Genomic DNA, 20,280 nt, shown 5'->3' on the forward strand with positions numbered 1-20,280 from the left:
TTGATCATTCGAGATTACAATTTTGATGTATCTGCTCTCATCCTCTATGTCAAACCAGGCAAAGGGGAAATGCGCTGCCAAGGAAGAGGCACCTTATATCCACTTGCTTTATTCTTTACTTTCCTTTATTAGGAATCTTAATGTTCTTTGGGACAAATTGTGTCATTGTGAGGGCTTTCACAGAGCAGAACAAAGCAGTGAGTGATGAGATGCCGCTGACCTGGCACCCTAATGGTGGACTGAGGGGCCACATGGCACTGCCACCATTTTACTTTGGAAATTTTTACTTGGAAATTTTGGAAAATAGCAAAACCAGAAGCAGCTCTGTGTGGACCGTTCACCTCCAGTTCTGAACATGTAAGGGGCGGGCTCCAATACAACTAGCCATGATGCTTTCTTCCAGCTTGCAGAAACACTGATTGTAACCATGTCTGACTCTTGCAGGTGGTTTTGCTGGTTGAGGATTTGTGTCGGAATGACCTGCAGAACTGAGTCCTTAGTTTGCAAACATAAGTGATGACTTCGGGTCAGCAACGACTGAGGATTTCACCTGGCGGTATGTCTGTATCTTTACATGCAGCCCTTTTCATGCTGTGTCTCCCATATGCATCTATTAGTGCAGCTTGCCAGTTGAAAACATCACTCACAAATGACACTGAAGGCTGTAGTCCATTCAAATTCGTACTATGATTGCCATCTGAAGACATTCCTTAGCTCCCTGTGTAGCTTTGTCTTCCTCCCAGTCTTTCTAGTTAAGCGTAACCACTAAAAAAAAAAAAATAATTAAAAAAAAAAATCCATTTTCATCTATTTTATGGTATCTCCAGCCAAAGACATGTTCAAATGGTGGAGAGAGGAAAAATGAAATCAAATCCTGCTGACAAAAACCCAGACGTTAAACCTGTGATCACTTGAGAGGAACCTCCCTCGCTTCTGCGCGGCACAGAGCTGTTGTACAGTGAGCTCCGTTAAGCAGAATTCACAAAGCTTTTGTGGAATTAAAACAACATGCTCTGTACCAAGATGCCTTCACTTCCTGCGCCTTAATGTTAAATCCTATAGTGCTGTGGATCTTATAAATGATTGAGTTATTTTTAAACCACTGGATGTCTTCCAGTCAGTCTATTTCACACTGGATTAATTATGTAAGAATACTGACTTGTTCGTCACTAATGTTACAACTTTTAAAAACAACATGCTGTTTAAATTCAGGCTTGGCAACTCTTGCCTGAATCTCCTAAAATTTATGGCACCACACCCATAGCATAATAAAATCTTTAGTGGTCCTTTGTCTTTCAGCTTGCCTTCTATTTTTTCTCAAGGGTGTTTTATGCTGGAAGATGCATACAAAAGTTGTCCAGATGTTATTTGTATCAGAGCAGGGATTTCAGGCCAGCTATCTGTGGTTGCAAATGTTTATTTTAATGGGTTATTGTGCAATCCTTGCTGTGTGGACCTCAGTGGCCTTATATGTACGTTCTCAGCGATGCCAGCACATTGTTTTGAGATATATTATGCTCATCCAATAGCACTGTTACTGGTCACTGGGGGAGTAAAAAATGTAACACCTGTAGGAGCGCAGGCCATGCTTTCGCCAAGTGGTGCGGGTGGGAGCAGGACACGGGGCCTGAGCTGAAACAAATTGCTGTGCTCCATCTCCACCGTCCATGCTGGGAGTTTATTTTACCATTGAAACAAGCAGAGGAATGGGTTTATCATACATAGCTAATAAAGTTTCAGCCCAGTGTTTTCTTGATGCTGTAGTAAATTGTTTATCTCATGACTGTTATGTGTGTACCAATTAGGGCAGCAAACTTCAGTTCATAAGAAGAAATTTCAAAGGTGAGCTTCATGACGCTTTGAACAAGGAGGAAAACACTGGAGCTTTCCATCAAAGCTGTGAGCCAAGCCAGCTTCCCATCTGTGTGCTCTGCTCTACTTGAGAGGTCACGTCCATGTGCCATTATTAAGGATGGATGATGGAGTAATGCCAAGGTGAGCTCTCCCACCAGCAGAATGTTCCCACCAAATTATTTTCACTCAGAGGGTGGTGAGGCACTGGAACAGGTTGCCCAAGGAGGTTGTGGATGCTCCATCCCTGGAGACATTCAGTGGGCTGGATGTGGCTCTGGGCAGCCTGCACATAGCAGGGGATTGGAACTAAATGAGCATTGTGGGCCTTTTCAACCCAGGCCATTTTATGATTCTATGATTCTATGATTTCTGTCTTTCATGGAGAAAGAATTTAAAGGTAAGCTTGCACCCTAGAAGTATCCATCTGTTCAATTCCATGAAATGTAGGTGAGCAAAATTATGGTGATGAAATCAACAGAATGGCACTCATTTGCACATGCAGAGCCCATTTAACCTTTGAGACAAAAGGTTATGTATTTTTTATATTTTTTATATCATATATTTCAAATTTTTTAATGTATTAAATCACAAATTTGTAATTCATTTAATTAACATAGATAAGCTTAAACTATTCCAAGGTACTTTAAACTCACATAATTTTGTAGGAATTTGTATAATTTACCATGCTCCATCCAGCTCCCAGTGTTCTGAAATCATGCTTAAAATAATTAGATTTAAAAAAAAACAACAATTGGGGTGTTTTCTGTCTTTTTATTTTTCAGCCTTCAACCTCACATTTTAAACTTCTCAATAATAAAGACAAGGGGATGGTTTTAGAAAGCAAAAGTCCATGTTCTTAGGCATCATATGACTCTTGGTGTTGTGCTTTAGTTAGATGTTACTGGTGTAATGGGTACTGTCTGCAGCACAGGCCCTGCTTGTAATTCTGCCCAACCCTGCTTGTTTTCACCACTGTTCAATTATACAAGGCCTTTCCATAAGGAAATTAGTCCAAATAACTATCTTATCCTCAAACTGAAGGTATCGTGTCAGCCGTGAGTGGCATCAATCCCGCTATGGAGATAGCTTAATTGGGAACCAGTGAAAGCAGTTAACAGATGGCCTTTTATAAATCTGGGGCTGGGATGGACACTAAATATTTGTGTTCATGAGATTATAGAGTTGGAGGAATGCATGATGGGGCCTTTCTGACGGGACCCCACGCATCCTGCACGCGTGTGTGGGCCTGGTCCATCTCTTGCCGACAGTTCCCAAAACTGGAGGGTCAAATATTTAATTCTGGAGCCCCTCCATGATGGGGAAATACTGAATGTAATAATGACCAAATCCTTCCTGTAAAGTCTGTGGCCATTCATGTCAAGGAGCTCCAGGCCTTCTTCGTGGGCTGAGCGGATGTCCCATGCCACTCCACCTGCACGTTGTAGGGCATCGAACTCTGCAGCAGCACCTGGGAAAAGGCAAATCCCCACCTCGGGGTCCTGACAGCCAGCTCAGAAAGCCATCACTTCTCATTTACGTTCTGCAGAATGTAAACGTATTTGTAAATTTGAAAGCAGCTGCTGAAGCTCAGCAGTAAACCAGTTTTGTTTTACAAAACCTTTGCTGTTTGGTTTGAAACTAGTGAAGCTTCGCGTGTATCCAGCACTCCTCTTCACATTTCAGGGAAGATTTTGTCTAGCTGCCTCTGTGACATATGGTAGTGCTTAGTGCGTGCTGTATGGCCTGGAGCCATACCACTGCAGCCTGTATGTGCTTCAGATCTCCCAGGCTCAGGGAATCAGGATGAGGCAGCCTGTGCAAGGGACCTCCTAGAAAACATCAGAGCACGCTGTGCGGTGGTGAGGATGAGGTGTTCCTCCTGCTGAGCCCTGTCCTTCAGTGCAGATAAGGTGCCTGGGAGCTCACCCAGCTTTGGTCTTCACAGGCTGCAAAATTGACCGCTCAGTGCACCGTGAATATAGTGCAGATTGTAGCCATGGGAAAGCTGCAAACAATCCCACTTCCTCAGGTAGCCCAGAGGAAGTGCTGGTGTGGAGAAGAGCAGTGACATACTCATCCTAATCTTGTTTTTGGGGGAAATATTCCCATTACTACCACCCATTATATGGTGCAGCTAACCCTGCCCAGAAACCTGGATCGCTGTCTGGGGAGTGAAAGCAGGGCTCTAAACAGCCTAAATAAGGGATGCGGTCCTCATCATGAGTCTGAAACACTGCTTGGTGTCACACACTGCTTCCTAGGAAGATGAGGACCACAGTCCTCAGAAATCCCCAGTGTTCATGTTCGTGTGTTGGGGTGAAAGAGGAAGAAAGGAGCTGATGGTGAAGGAGAGGGCTGCGGGTCTGGCTTTGCAGCCTCCTCTTGGCGATGTTATTAATTTGTTCTGGGACCTTGGGAGACTCATTTAACCTCTCTTTGTCTCAGATTCAAACCTCTACAAGCAGTTATTATAACATTTGGCTGCATTATGGCATTGTTGAAAGGCTTAATTAAATTAAGTGTTCTGAGATCTTTGAATGAAAGGTGCTATCCAAGTGAAAGCCTGTTGATGATGATGACTCTAAATTACGAGGCCAAGTCCTTCACAACTTTTATGCAGTCCTTGGTCAGACAATGTTATTTTTAAACATTATTTCTTGAAACATTTAAAGGGTTTGGGGAGTGCCATGTATTTAGTCATGACATCTGACCCACAGCGGGAATGATTTGTTAATGTAGGATTTAAAGAGAAGAAATCGAGTCACAGGTTGATCACATACAGGCAAACGCATGTTAATCACTTAAAATGTGTATTTATTTTCTTTAAATAGTTAGGAATTTTAGTAATTTCAGAACAAGTATTCTCTTAAGTAGGAAATGAGAATGAACGTCGTGTTTGTAGGTGTCATGGCCAAAAGATGCATGACTTCTCCCTTCAGACCTGTGAGTAGATCACTGGAAGGACTGCATGCAAAATATGTTAAAGCTTTCACTAGTGGGTCTCTTACCAGCAATAAGGAGGTGAAATTCCTAGCTACAGATTTGTATTCCTTTGATACCTGTGCAAACTCCTGTGCTTTCTTACTAAAATTCTCCATTCTTCTGTAAGCTTCTCTTCACCTGTTTCTTGAGCTCAAGGTTTCTTCTTCCAGCATCTAGATGCACTCATACTCAGCACTGTTTTTCATTTGGCTTCTTTTTTCCAAATGTGAAAGACACAGTTTTCCTAAATATTTTATTATCCTCTGATATTATCCTAGCAACAACCCCAACAGGCCATTTTTCCTTTTGCCTTTGGAGCCACTTTGAGCAATCCATCAGACCTTCCTAGCCTTTCCCATTGACTTCCCTTTTCAGAATTGCTCTCTACTGCACAAAACCTACCTTATCAAAGTCACCAGAACCACAAGTGTAACGACATTATCAGTGCATTTTATAAGGGCTTCAATTTTTCATGTGTATTATGGGCATGGGATCACATCTACTTTCTGGGTGTGGGCTCATTAAAGGTCTGCCTTACAGCTCACTATATAGTAAGTAGGAATCTTTCAATAGACAGGAAGGATGGTATTTTGGTTAAAGCCTTCAAGGGATCAGGATTCAGCTTCTAGTTTTGCATGCTTCCTGTGTGGTTTTGGGAAAGACACTTTGTGCCATAATTCCCCATCTGCAAACTAAAGATGATATTACATCCTGTTTCTCACCTTCTCCCTGCAAGCTCTACAAAGCTGGGAAGGCTGTAAGCACTGGAGAGCAAATACTGTCATTTTATACACAGCACTTTCCACAATAGCTTTTCACTTGCAGCTGAAAACTAATGACTATTGTAATGCTAGTAATAAGTAATAATTGTGAATAATACTTTTGGCCTCACATGCACTTAAGGTTGATTCTTCCAGACTTCCTGTAAGTTTGCTGGGGAGAGACTGAGCAAAGAATAAATTACACCAAACTCTTCTAAATAAGGCAGATTTCTTTTCTCTTATACTTTCTCACTGTTTACTAAGGGAGAATGAACAGTAGTCTTCAGACCATCAGACTCATTTCACCTTTGTTATACTTAAACTAATTAGTCTCAGAGATGAAAAACACATTTCTCAGATTCCAGATAATCTTAAACAAAACACTTCATGCTGATTTTATTCTGCCTCTATCTGTGCAAAGATTAAACAAAACCCACAGTTGGTTTCATCTGCCAGACTTTAAGCAAAAATCATGCCACGGAAAAAGAAGGGGGGGGAAATAAATCCAGGGCAAGGTTTGCAGTGCTATGAGTTTGCTCATCCTTAGTTTATCTTCTGCAAATGAGCCTGTATAAAACAGTCCACCTACTGTTCTAGTCGCTACGACATAATGCAGTTCCACTGAATGATCCTGTTAACCTAACCTTCAATTTGCTGGGATTTGAACTCTGAATTACAGCTTACTAACATAGTTTAACAGCTGGTACAAGGGCTTCTTTTGAATTTTTAATCACATGAATTAAAGATTGCTGGAGATGCTTTTCAGACCTCCACTAGCAGTGATCCAATGTACAGACAGACAAGTATAGGTAGCCCCTGGTGGATTAAGAGCACAAAGGTACTATGGCTGTGAAGCAGCGCTGCACTCTTTACTTGCCAAATTAGGAATACCAAGGCAAATTATTCATCTGAGGATAAATTCACATTATGGCTCCAACTGGACTCTGAGTCATTTAGCTCCATTTTAAAATCCCTCTTTTTTTCTCCTTGCGTTTTTTACAAGCTCAGAACGCAGGTTTTGAAGGCTTTTGAAGATTTTGCTTGATTTAGCAAAACGTTCCTTTGGTTCTGTATATAAAGGGAACACACACACACGGGAGAGAAAGAAATATATATATAGACTGATTGCAACTGATATCTGGAATGCAATGAAAACAAACATGACTGTCTGCGAATGTTTCGGGGTGGATGTAATCGGTTGTTGCCGTCACACAGCGTGCGGAATGCCTGTGTTTGGATTCTGCACACTTCGTGTCTCCCGTTATTTATTCCAAGAAAAGTTTTCTTAGTGAGGATATTTCTCAGGGAAGAGAGAGAGAAAAAAAAAAAAAAAAACAAAAAAAAGAAAGAAAAAAGGGAAAGAGGAAAAAAAAAAAGGCAGAAATGTAGTTGAACTGGAAGCATCTCTGTCCTGACACACCAGCTGATGAGTGCTGTGAGAACTCCTGCCTCCTAAGTTCACAGTCCTGCAGGCATGGAGATCAGCATCCTAACATTGATGGAGTTGTTTAAACAGAGTAGGGGAGGGGGAAATAAAATTAGGGCAGGAGCAAGAGAGCATGTTGCTTCTTAATTATGCTGTGTTCTCCCTCCGATGGATTGGCCTCCCCACTTGCTCTAAGTAAAGCAACTGGCATGTGGCATCCTCTGCAGCTTGAGGAGCAGTGGCAAGTGTACAGCTGTTCGTGCTGACACACAGGTGTTGGGTTTTCAGATCTGTTAGCTAGACAGATTTTTAAGGGTGTACAGGGGAATCATCTGCAGTTGTTGCACAAAAAAATGAATTTTCCAAGGGATAGAGGAGTTAATCATTATGGAAATCCTACTCTGCAGGCTGGAAGTGTGGATCAGAACCACATCTCCATGCTCTCTGCTTGCTCGGGTCACTGTAATAACCCTTCTGTGCCCTTCTTGCTAAGGGTGAGTTGGTGGCAGGACTAGGCCATGATAGCTGAGAGTGGATGATCCCTGCCCTCTGTATTGACACCAGCCTTTGAAGCTGAGTCTCCAGAGAGCTGGTGCTGAAGCTATGGTGTGTTTTGTGAGATTTCCTAGGGGAAATCTCAGAGCTTTGGCAGCATTCTGGGCCAGTATGGACAGTACTTGCACTCAGAGCTCCATATTAGATGTATGCAGCAAAGTGGTGACGCTGTGCCCAGTTTGGGATGGGTGCATTGAAATGAGCACTGGGAATGTCACCAGCTTGTATTGAATAACCATTATTGACAGCCAAGTGATTATCCCCTTTTCTTTCAGAAGGCTCTTAATGCAACCCTGCCACAGTTTCCCCTACTAATAAGTTATTTGATTTCATCAAATGATAAAGACAAAAATACAGACCAGGGTGCTGGATCTCTAACTATTATATCTTACATGCCTTATTGGCACAGGCTGCCCGAGGAGGTGGTGGAATCACTGTTTCTGGAGGTATTCCACAACCACAGTGATGTGACACTGAGGGACATGGTGCGTGGACATGGTGGGAGTGGATTGTGGTTGAACTTGATCGTAGAGGTATTTTCCAATCTTAATGATTGTGTGGTTTTTAATGTTATATTAAGAGCGCACAGCTGAAGCAAAGGTGTCAAGAGATAAGTGGGATTTCAGCATGGGAGGTTTCAATGGACTGCAGCAGTCCTGCTAGGTCACCTAGGGCTCCTGGTATATATTTGAGGGCTACGAATGGATTCATTCTCTTCCCACACCCATTGAACTGAGGTGCTCTGTAGACTCAGAAGGATTTCCTGGAATGTCATTCCAGAAAAAAAAAATGAGGGGGAAAAAAAAAAAGGATGAAAAATGCTAAAGCTTCCTATTTGTTCATTTTAGACATAATTTCACCTTGCAAGAGGTGACTTTTTTCTGTGCATTCTGGGACTGAGAGGGTTCCAGTGCTATCTTCATTGTGAGCACCAGCCTCTCCAGGTCGTATCTTTTTGGTGTTGGCTAAGCATCACACTGATGGGCAGCACCAGCAGAGCCACAGGAGCAGAGTAGCCAGTGCTAATGCTCCCCTGTAACTCGGAGTTGAGTGATGAAACCCAAGAATGCAGAGCAGCTGGGAATGGGTCTTGGAGTGCTGATAGTGGGCAAGCTGGGGAGTATCACATTTCTCCTCTGGGAACAGGCCTTTTTCCTCCTAGAGTTAAATCTTTTGTTTTGTGGGATTTTTTTTCATTCTACTCTTAGTTTCGTTCCTTTCCTCGTAGCTGACAATGGGAAATAAATCAAATCCATCATTTTTTGCTCACAGATTCCCAGGGAGAAGGAGAGGAACACCTCAGTCCCCTGACTCCCAGACTTGCTCGCTGATCTTGAAAGCAGTGCACTCCCATGCTATGGCACACACACGCACACACACACACACACACACACACACACACACACACACAGCCCAGCGCTACTATATGCTTCCCAGGGTCTGGATGTTGCCATCCATCACAGCAGCTCTGGTTCCAGTTCTTGCTAACATCTGAATTTCCTGCTGGCTCAATGAACGGCTTTCAGCTTGTGGTACATTATATAGCTACTGGGTGAATGGGACTGAGCGTTCCCGTTTGGCTCCGAGCACTGTGTTCACCTGAGCTTGCTGGCAGGATGAATAGTTCACCGCAGTTCTAGTGCTAACCCCCTTTGTGAACTAGCAGTGAGCCATGTACCTTATTACAAAGGCCGACAGCTCCCTGGAAACTTAAATCCACTCTTTCTCCTCTCCCTACCATAGGGAGCTATAAAATAAAAGGTCTTGGTTGGTAGGCATGTAATATAACAAAAAAACCTCTGTTGTGGCAGGATCCAGACTCCCCAGTAACAATAAGGATTATGCTCTTACATCGAAAATGCAGTTGCTAGTTTCAACTGTGGTACTTTATTATGGATTCCTACAGTGTACATTTATGTCACAGGCTTGGATGTTTAACTTGAGTCAAGTCTGGGCAGAAAAGAGAGCTCAGCGTCTTCTTATTTTCAATATGGAGGGAAAAGATGCAACTTGTTACACTGGTTTGATGCAACCTTCCCCCATACCACTTCTCAGAGAGCTTTAAATAGCCCGACACTGGCACTGGGTAAGAGCTGGCAGAAGAATAGATTTTTTTCATCTGATGGCTCGCCAAGGTTGTTTTCAAGAAGGAGAAGTAGAAGAAGAAGGAAAAAAAAAAAACTTTTACATGCCAGTCATTCATTGCCTGCCAGTTCCCATGGTTCTCCTATGGATGGTAGCCACATAACTATTCAAAGTACAGTAAACAGTGAGGAAAGTGAAAAGAAACTCGTGAAGAAGAGAACAGCAAAGGGAAAGAAGCTGGATGTGGGATACTGGTAGTAGGAGTCACACAGGGATCCTTTTAGGAAGTACCATGGATGCTGACCTCATTTCCTGCGGCATTTTTTCCTGCAGCAGCTCTTTGGCTCTACTCAGCAAAAGACCCAGTGCATGATGCAGCATCCTGGGAGAAGGTGAGCAGAGGGCCAGAAATGTTTTCCTAGTCTCAGGTATGAAGAAGAGTGGTGACTGCTGCATATGCATATTGAGATGCACATATAGTCAGTCCATGGCTGGAATGAGTGGTCCTGTGGGATTTGTTGCTATCGTGCTGCTAGCTACATTTGTGCTCTTTCAGCCTCTGGAAAGGAATGAGTGGGTTTTGTTTTTGTTGTCTGTTTTTAAATTATTTATCATTTTCTGTTTCATAACTCAGAGAAGGAAGAGCAGAGTGGAGATGGACTGTTACAGTTTTCCTCCCACATACCTGGAGCACTGGTGTGAAATCCATATTATTACCCTCTATGTTAGCTGTAGATAGAGATGCTCCTGCAAGGCTGTTAGTTGCAAGGGAGGTGTATTGCCTTTGCTGTGTGTGATGCATTTAACCTCAGCGGGACGAGGGAGATGGCGTACCAAAGTATGCTTGTTTCACTAAAAAAAAAACTTTTCATGGAAAGAGAATTATAATAACTAGGCATTTCTCTGATATGGCTAAATACAGGAAAGCTGCTCGGAGGATCAAAAATGTCTGTCCTTTGAGTGGTTCAATGTGTTTTCCATATCGGTTACCATCTAATGCTTACTTCAACAAAGATGTATTTTCTTTGACAAGTCAACTGAAATCCTGCAGATCTATTTGCTGTTTACATTATGACTTATGCAAATAAAACCATCCCGGATTGGATCTGAGGGTTGCTTTTAGCTGACTCAGAACTCATGTATCCTGATTAAAAGATATTGTGAAGTCTTGCTTCCCTGAGACGGGCCTGGAATGACTCAGTTCTCTCTCAAGCTCCTTTTGCCTAAGGCTGGTGTTTCAGAAGATGCCAGTTCCTCGCTGTCACCGTATCTTTGATATCTTTGTTGTTCATCTTTGTTCTTTGTGGACAGGGTCTCCTGCACACTGGGTTGCCCCTGGTTTCTGCACTCCTGTGTAAAATGAAGATTCAATAAGGAATTATTGCTGTATCAAAATATATTGTTCTGAGTGTGTTTGAGAAAAAGTAGCCATTCATTGAAGGAAGTGAAAAGTATGCACGAGGAAGAGCATGTGAAGAAGAGCAATAGCAGCTTTTAGCTGACTGAAGGGACTGGCTCTTTTGCTAAGATTAAAAGAATTCAAAGCCATGGCGAAACATTATATTTCTCTACAGCCACAGAAAGTCCTCAAAATCAATTAGAGAAGCTTTAATGGCACTATCCAAAAGGTGGTGATAAGCACCTGCCGGGATCTGAGGACTGTTATGCTGTGAGGACTGACACAACCAATGTGGTGTTCCCAAGAAGATTAGCCCTTGATGCTGAGCAACACCAGGCTGTGTGATCAGAAGGTGGACATCAGGGCTCAGCTCCAACTTGCTTGACATGCGTACTACATTTCTGGGTAACCAGAAGAGGAGAGTTCCTTGTGGATGATGGCAGTCCTTCGCCAACTTCCAGACCACTCTTCTGCAGCTGTGGTTCATCCATTCCCATGTTCTGTCCAGTGAGGGAGGCATCCAGTGTACCAAATAATCCTCAAGCAGTAGTCTCAGAGGTAATTAACTCTTTAGTCACCCTGTGAGGGAATTTGGGAAAATGGTGGGATAGGGCCCATCAGGAAAGTAGTGGGAGCCCTGTTTGTTGCTGAAGCCCAAGCAAAGCAGTGTTGTGGAGGACTATAATGAAGGCAGATCTAATATAAGGGGCAGCCTGCTTCAGAGAAATGGAGGGAAAATAAAGCTTTATTTTCAGGGTTTATAGGTCGTTTCAGCACACCTGCAAGGAGTGTTGGAGAGGACAAATGTGAGATGGAGGTATTACAGGCTGAACGCCTCTCAATCTGCACCTCTGCTGCAGAAAGATAGGGAGTATTTTGTATCAGGGAATGTCTGAGGGATGTTGGCTGAATTCTAAAAGATTCCCTTTGAACCACAATAATTCCAAAAATAGAGATTAGCGGTAACACAAGTGTTGTTTGGATGGCTACAAGCACTGCAAATCAAAGCCTGGGCTGGTAAAGGTAAAGAGTGATGACCAAGAGGAAACCCACCTACCAAATCCACCCTAAGATCTCTAGGACTATTTTCCTCATCTCAAGGTTTCCAGTCATGTTAAAACTCCTGCCTTCTTCCGTACTGATTTCAAGGAATGATGCAGCCTTGTCCCATTAATAACTGTACACAAGAGGCAGAAGATTTGAAATAGCTCTCTTTTGGGACATTTTTTTGATGCTTTCTGCTCCAGCAAGTGAGGAAGCGGGAGGAACGTGCTCTGTGTGAGCATGTCCCCCAGTGACTCCATGCCTGTGCAATGAGCTGGCCCTGTTGTGTGGAGCTGCCTTCACTCTCCTGATCTTTCACAGGGGAATTTGCAGCAGGGAATGCAGCTGAAGAAAATTTCCTATCCTACAGAAGTAAGCAGAGCACACATCTAAAGGGACAGGCTTGGTCGCTACGATGCACATTAAAAAACAACAACAACAACAACAACAAAATAAAGGTTATGTATGCTGAGAAAAGAGATGTCTGGTCATTTGGGACCAAGTTCTGATTTTGTTCCTGAGCTGATGAATAATTCAGAGGGACAAACTGATATGCAAGCAGCAGGACGTGGGTTGAGACTTCTTGCTTTGCGGAGCACCTACTACAGATAAGTCATTGCACTGAATGACCAGTACAATTCCAAGGACATGCAGTGCTGGAAAGAGACAGGAAATCTGCTTAAATACAAAAAAAACCCCAAAAAACGATGAGTTAGAGAAAGGTTATTTAAAGCTTAAAAGAATTTGGCAAATTGTCTGATGCTGTCATCCACTTCTCTTTCCTTCCCGTTCCCCGGTCACAGTTCTCTGCCATGTTAGAGTGTGCAGGAGAGGTGGCCCTGTCAAGCTTTCAAAAGGCAGCATACTGAAAAGGTCAGGGTAGTATAGTATGACAGAGCATGTAAGTCATTATCATTCTAATATTGCTTTTGTAATGAGAACAAGAGCGGAGCAAATTATTGTGAAATACCTTGTAAAACTTGGGGAAAAAAAATCATAGTTATATCAGTGCCAAAGTAAACGATGAGTGGATTCTATGTGTGTCTTTATAAACATGCTCCTCTGTTGGAGGAGTTTGAAATAAAAAGATTTGTGGCAATTTCCATGGTAACTATTCATTTTTTCCCCCAACTGGATAAGGAAAACTCATATTACTGCAAGGTTGGGAGGAAGTGAAGCTAACTGAGGAGCTCGGGGATTTTGTTTGATTTTTTGTTTGTTTTGTTTATCTGTTTGTTTGTTTTAAATTAAGATCTGTCAAAACTTTGGCACTTATTCCTGTCATCTGAGTAACATGAAGCTGAAAATGTATTAGTGTTATATCTAGATCCATTTACCTCACACAGGTCCTACACAGTATAACTGTATTGCTAACAACTCAAGGTTGTTTATTTGGACCATTTACTAGAAATTAACCTTTTGCAAAAACTTGGGGAATTGAAAAGAAAAGAGTAACTCACATTCCCCTGTAGGTCCCTAAGTATAAAACCATCACAGATTTGTGACGTTCTTGGTTTTGGAGTGAAGTGGAGGAAGAGCATGTAGAAAATACCAACCAGATTGGAGAAACACCAGTTTTTTGGATGTTTTGGGTACCTTGTTTGTGAGCAATCACTGTGCTGACACAGAATCACAGAATGTCCTGGGTTGGAAGGGACCTCAAGGATGATGAACTGCCGACCACCCCACCCCACCACATACAGGGCCACCAGCCTCCACATTTAATACTAGACTAGGCTGCCCAGAGCACCATCCAACCTGGCCTTGAACACCTCCAGGGACGGGGCATCCACAGCCTCTCTGGGCAGCCTGTTACAGCACAAGTCCTTTAGTCCAACCATCACCTCCCTGGTGGGTGGAACCCAGCCAGACCACAAGCATTCACTGCAACTCATAGTAACTAAGAGAGACTTGAGTCTGCTTATGTCCTACTGCTGTGTACTGTTTAATGTTTCTTCATGTTGCTCCCCTACATTCTCATTAATATATGCATTTTATCTTACTCTGACAAACTGCAGCCTTTTATACATTCGGAGATTTAAATAAAGTAGATTATGGGTTGATTTATGTAAACCATTGAAAATTCCACTTGAATAGGTTTACAAGCTGTCTTTTGTCAGTTTAGCTTTCTTTGATATCTGAGATTGCAAATTAAAATATGAAATGAAACGAAAGTTACACCAAATCTGCAACATGTCATTTATAACAAGGAAGCTGGCATTTCAGAGGAGTGAACTGTACATGCCGTAGGGCTTTGATCTTTAGGTCGAAGAAGCTGCAGGCAGAAAGCACATGCTTTTTCAAAAATAAGTTTTGCTCACAAGAAACCACCTGTTTTGTGTTCTGGCTTAGGTACCTCTGAGAGACGAAGGTCAAGAAATGGGCTCCTCGCCAGGCCACGGCCATGATCCAGGTCAGATAATAAGGTTATTCGGTAACATCATCATTTGTGGAGCATTACGTCAGTGGAATATGTTTTGGTCATTACTTGGTGTTTATGGTGTATCATGTAGGTCCTGCACACATTTATTTAAGGACAACGCAGACAGAAATGCTTGTGAATCCTCACCTCATGAATGGTATACCCTTGGCATACCTACTCTTTACACAAAAAGATTGGTGTGCTGTAGTGCATAAGAAACTCTTTCCTCTCAAGGTCTATTTGGTTTTAGCGGAGTTTGCAGAGGTTTTAGCGGAGGGAACAGAGAGCATGCAAGTGTGAGCTCCTTGGATTTGGGGAAGGAGCTGGGGGTTTTGGGAATGCTATGCTCACCCTCCACCTCAAAGCATGGCCAGCTGAATCTCTTTACCATTTAATTTCTACAAGTGTTCCAAAAGGGAGAGCTGTCTAGATGGTCCTTTAACTGAGTAATACCTTGCATAGCAAACGTAGATTCAAACGTCCCTAAAAAAGCTGCTGTAGACCACATGCAGATTTCCTGTTTGAACCCTGCTCTAAACTCATTTTTGAGTTAAAGCTCTATTTCTCCTGTAGTTGCAGCTCACTGTTGAACTCTTCTTGTCTATTTTTCCTTTGGTCTGGCTTACAAAAACTGATGGTTTTTTTTTTTTTTTTTAAGTTGTCTATAAGATCTTCATGTCTTGATGGATCTGTGCTATACGTTCACCTCCCAGAGCTGAGGAAAGGTCACTGGCAGTTCACTCCCTCCTTAAAATTGGAGAGACTGAGTTGCTCTTTTCTACTAAAGTTACATATAGAAGCTGTGAGACATAAAAACAATATTATGCCAGCTTGTCAGAAATGTGCCAAGCAGCTGTCCCTCAGGTTCCCCTTGTATGAGCATATATATGATGTTTTCAAAACTATAAAAGGTCTGAAACGCAAATAAAACAACTAATTGCGATTTTCTCACCAAACAGAAGTCGTGGTTTGTTCAAAAGAGTGTTTTATTTTCCTTTTCTCTTTTTTTTTTTTTTTTTTTTTTCCCCCTTATTGGCAAGAATGTGGACTTTGTTTGTCAGCTTGTGGGCCTACCTATAACAGTCAAAAGGTGAAATGCCTGAATATTAAGCCATAATCCATCATTGTACACACACTAATTACTTTCTGTCCTCCCCTTCTCTTGTCACTGTGGTCCAAAGCAGGTTTTCTGAGACTGAGTACATTCATCTGAGCTGTTAGCTGCTACGCTCCACCGCATCCCTGTATGATCTGCCTAGGCTTGGTCCCCCAGAGGAAATTTCTGCATGCATACTGTATATGAACTTTAGATAAATAAATAAACACGAGAAACAGCTTCCAGATAATTGAAAGCGAGTGAAGGAGGGAGCAAAAAGAAAACAATTTCTCAGGGGAGAAGCAAGCTGAGGTGGCAGGTATGATTAAAATCCATATGATTTATGAGTAGGTGCGTCGCTAACATGACAACCCCTCAGTGTTTGTTTGGTTTGTTGCGTTTGACAATAAAGTTTCTTTTTCCACCCACTTCACCTTTTTTTTCTGCTTTCCCCCCCTGCCCCTTCTCCTTTCTTCCTCTCTTTTTTTCCCCTCATCTCCTTGCTGCAGGTTTTGCTCAGGAGTTGGCCACTCAGGAATTCCTAGTGCCTGACTGAGCAGTAATTTAGCAAGCTCTCTTGTGCTCTTTTCCTGTCAGCATTAACATGTCAATTCATTTTAATAGTCTGGGCATGCGCAGAGGGGATGCATTTTCTCAGTAGGTATCCCATGAGCCCACCCCGTGGTGCAGAAATGTGTTATAGCTTGTCTCAGGCCACAGAGACTTCAGCAGGTTTATTTTCGTTATGGCCAAGTGTATTTGTAAAGACAAAGCATGAACAAGGAGAACAAGGAGAAAGAGTATATACAACAAGACTTTAAAATATTAAACGGGATCTGCATGTCTGATTGGTAATTTATGACCTATGCAAAGAAAAGGTTATAAAGCCTTTTTTTTTCTTTTTGGGGGGAAAGGGGTTGATATTATTACATGGCAGTGCTGCCACTTCCTCTGTTTTTTTGGAAATTAAATGATATCATGCCACGCTGGGAATTATCTATAATCATGATTAATAGTTGAATTGCCTCTTATATTAAACCAGAATTTCCCTGCCATCCTTCTTATTGAAGAACCATTAGATAGATTTGTATCCAGTTTCTGGTCTCAAGTACCTAAAAGCAAGGACTGCCCAATCCATGGGCCAATCCTTTGATTACAATACAACACTTCTACCTAAAAAATGCTTGAATCTCTGCAGGATTTAAAAGATATGGGTAGAAATTGTAGATTTGTAAAAGGATAAAACGAAAAAAAAATAATAATAGAAAGTATGACACCTTATGGCATCTTAAATGACATGGCATGACTTTTTTGCAGGTACAGCCTAAATTCAGCCAAGGAATTTTGGTTCTTCTGTACCTTCATGTGATTATTGAAGCACACTGAACTGTGGTATCAACATCTGTATGGTACAAATACTTTTTCAGTCCAGCTGGACTCAGCTGCATGATCTGTGACCTGAAAAGGTAAGATTGCTATTTGTTTCTAAAGGATCCTTTTTATTTAAGGAAAATGTGCTCTCGTGGTAGGTTCTGCTCTCCAGGGGTCCGTGAAAGCTGCAATGTCCTAGAGTTGTGTGGGAATGTGCTTGTGCTGGGACACAGTTACAGCTGAGTAGGTGGAAAATTATGTCAGGAATCTGAAGTTTGGCATGGGGATTCCCTCTCCTTTGGCCATGAAAGGAATGATCTTACTTCCTCCAAGAAGAAAGCTGCAGAGTACCTTGTCAAGGAACAGCAAAGGCTCCACTCAATGGTGGTCAGTCAGTGCATTTCCCAAAAGAGGCTGGCACAAAACTGTGTGTCACAGCACTATAGAAAAGCCATGCAGGAACTAATAGTACAGGATGCTTGAAATTGGCCTCTTGTGAGCTGTTTGAATGGCAAAAAATACAGAGTTCAGATAAAGAAAATTCCAAGACTAATGGCAAATACCACAAGGACAAATTATATCAAGAAGGAAAAGTGAATAACTCTTTACTTGGTGAGGGCCTGTGGCATCATCAGTGGCATCATAGAAGTGCTCCATGTAGCAATGTAAACGTGTGTCCAAACTACCTGCAGCCAGGGAACATTAGACCTATGGCACTGTGGAGGGTCATTCTGTGTTTGTGTCCGTCCATCTCCAGAAGCATTAAGGAATTTGGATAACAATGATACATAGATTGGGGCTGGTTGTTGTTGATGCTTAAGGGTAAAATTATGGATAGTTTGAAGCTTATCTGTGACATATGAGTCCCTATCACTAAGAGTCCCATAACTGCAAAAAGAAGTGATGTGGTCTTTTACCTTGTAGAGGAAAATATAAACAGGTAAAGAGAGAGTCAACATAAGGTCTCTGCTGGCATTTATTTAGTGAAACATTAAAACCATCTGAGCATTTTCTTGGATGTTTTCTAGGGCACAATGCGTATGAAGCAAGGTTGTCTATGCACGTGTGCAGTTATACCACGCACAAATTGAACTCAGTGGCCAAATTCTGGTTAGGTTTGACTGATGATCAGAAGACACAAGCAGTTGCAGTAAATAATAAATTAGGTAGAGAATTCTGAACTGACATGCTTATAGAGCAGCATTGTGAGATTTTCCTCCTCATCAGGTATCTGAGAGCCTACTTTTTTGGAAGGAGGAGGAAAGAGAGAGAAGAGAGTTGATTTCTCATGAGAATTGCCCAACAGAAATTAAATTCAAGTGTCTGTTTGGCTTTTCTGAAGTCTAGTAAGTTAAGAAGCCAAACTTTGCTCTGTGTGGGAGTTTCCTACAAAGCGGAGTGCAGGGAAGGATTCATAGCCAGCTCTAGATAAGAGTGATAAGCAGAGGATTAGGTTTGAGAGCTAATTCCTGTGTGCTGTCTTTTCCCCAGAGAGACTAAGGGTTCATGCAAGAGGTGCCTCCATCTGTGCCAGACTTTGCAAACACACATTTTCATCCAACAAGTTTGGCTGCCAAGTTGCTCTACCTTAAGTCTTTTGCAAGTAGGTTCTGAACTGGAACTCATGTTGGCTTCTGGCAAAAACAGGAATGAAGATGTAAGGCGTGTAATGATTTGGCTCCTGAGAGAAAAGGTGTGTGTGTGAGGAGAACATTTTTCAGCCACACGACAGTTTCACCATGTGGGAAAAATGTCTGCTTAACTTTAAAGAGCAACTTGCAATATCTCAGAGTGTGTGAGGAAGATTGGTCATAGCAAAAAAGCGACATGGGAAGTGAACAGAGGAAGTCTGAGGCTTTAGGAGAAAATGATAAGCATAGCAAGGGAGCTGTTTAAAGGGAGGGGTGAAGGGGCAGACATGAACCTCTAAATTTCCCCACCTGCAAAAAGAGGCTGAAAGCTGCAGGGGAATCTTGCTGCCCATGTGAGCATCGTTTCCCATGCAATGCAGAGCCAAGTGAGGAGAAAAGTAATTGCCTTGGATGGGAGGCACGATATGACATGAAATACAAGCACATCTTTTGTGGAATTTGTAAGCCATAAAAGTATTTTAATAACATCTGGTGCAGGGGCGTGTTGAAGCTTAATTAATTAATCCTTGCAAAGGACTTGGAAATTCTGGGATCAAAGGTGTTGCATTAGTGCAAAATGCCATTATTATACCTATAAACGTGTGCTTGTTAACTTAAATGCTATTTATTTATTGCCGCTATATACTTGTATGGCAGTATATATCAAGTATATTACAAACATTTTAAAAGTACACTTTTTCATTGCATAAAGCTGTCCCTATTCAGGTGTTGCTGCTAATGCCACACAGAACCCCTAATTGACTCCGAGAAAGCCTCTGTCTTTGGGGTATGTGTGCATGGTATGTCCCACTCTCTGATATTACTATGGATGCTGCTATGCAAGAGACAAAGATTATGCCCACAGCTATGACTGAAGCCTGAAAAATGCACATCAAGGTTCATAGGGTAGGGTAGGTGGGTCTGCTCAGTGTGTATTTGGACTGGATGCGTGGAATTGAGGTCTGCCATCTGCCTGCAGTCTTATTTTTGGTGCTTGTTTGTGTATTCCTTGCTTTGTAGCTGGTTATAAATAATAGAAATCCTAAGCAGAGCTCTGTTCCCACTAATTCAGAATTTAGCATCGCAGGTTGTTTACAAATCAAAGGAGCAAAGCACATGCATCCTCAGCAGTCAGTTAGAATGCAACATCTTTTTCTTTTCCCTGTAATGGAGCATACAGTAAAATTATCCTTGCTCTAATGCTGATTTTAGTTTTTGTTCCATGCTTGACATTGTGTCTTCCCATAGTTAACTTGGGATCTTCGCCTGGTTACAGGGGGAAAAAAAGTTTAGAAATGCACTCTGCACCATTATTTAGGCTGAATTTGTAAACTCTGCTCCCAACAACAGCATCATTGTAGATCTTTTTAAATATGGATGAAATATGAGTTTTTCTTTCAAGGTACAAAATGTCATTAAGGGCTCAGGTGGTTAAAATCAACATGAAAAATACATGCTGCATTTTCCCTCCTTAAATGCAATAATGTAATCAGATTTCAAGTCATCTTACCTACCTCACTTACAGCTTTATGGAGATTAATTAGTTTTTAGCCCCCAGTCACATGATCTTTTCTGACTGCCATTTAGCTACATTTGCTATCTGACTTGAACCTGTAAGCTGTCTCCTGCCCCAGAGGACAGATTAAATTTTACT

General features: G+C 42.0%; 1 long non-coding RNA gene across 1 annotated transcript; it reads left to right on the forward strand.

Annotated features, from left to right (window-relative positions):
• The first annotated feature begins 469 nt into the window (after positions 1 to 469).
• LOC122164950 lies at positions 470 to 14,508 on the forward strand. The gene is made up of 3 exons (XR_006170349.1): positions 470 to 556; positions 1,806 to 1,995; positions 14,459 to 14,508. It is a non-coding gene; the product is annotated as an uncharacterized LOC122164950 (long non-coding RNA).
• The last annotated feature ends 5,772 nt before the right edge of the window (positions 14,509 to 20,280 follow it).

This window comes from Centrocercus urophasianus, unplaced genomic scaffold (genome assembly GCF_019232065.1).
Source record: "Centrocercus urophasianus isolate 14NV4802_14NV808 unplaced genomic scaffold, USGS_Curo_1.0 seq_28, whole genome shotgun sequence".
NCBI lineage: Eukaryota > Metazoa > Chordata > Aves > Galliformes > Phasianidae > Centrocercus > Centrocercus urophasianus.